Source organism: Eimeria mitis, genomic scaffold (genome assembly GCF_000499745.2).
Source record: "Eimeria mitis Houghton genomic scaffold, Emh_scaff1746, whole genome shotgun sequence".
Taxonomy (NCBI): Eukaryota; Apicomplexa; class Conoidasida; order Eucoccidiorida; family Eimeriidae; genus Eimeria; species Eimeria mitis.
Window position 1 is genome coordinate 6,486 of NW_013570062.1, and position 344 is coordinate 6,829.

The following is a 344-nucleotide window of genomic DNA, read 5'->3' on the forward strand; positions in this document are numbered from 1 at the left end:
CTGCATGCATCCTGCTGCCTTTTTGTTGTTATATAAGCATCAGCTAGCAACAAATACATATCTATATATGCACCATCCACAACCCATTCACTGCTGCTGCTGCTGCTGCTGCTGCTGCTGCTGCTGCTGTTGCTGCTGCTGTTTGCTGCTGCAGCAGACACGGGACGCCGACGGAGAGCTGCTGCGTCAAGCCGGGACTCCACAGCAGCAACACAGCCATCGTCCTGCAGCAGCAGCAGCAGCAGCAACAGCAACAGCAACAGCAACAGCAGCAGCAGCAGCAGCAACAGCAGCAGCAGCAGCAGCAGCACGCACACCCTCGCTATTAACTTCTCTTACATATG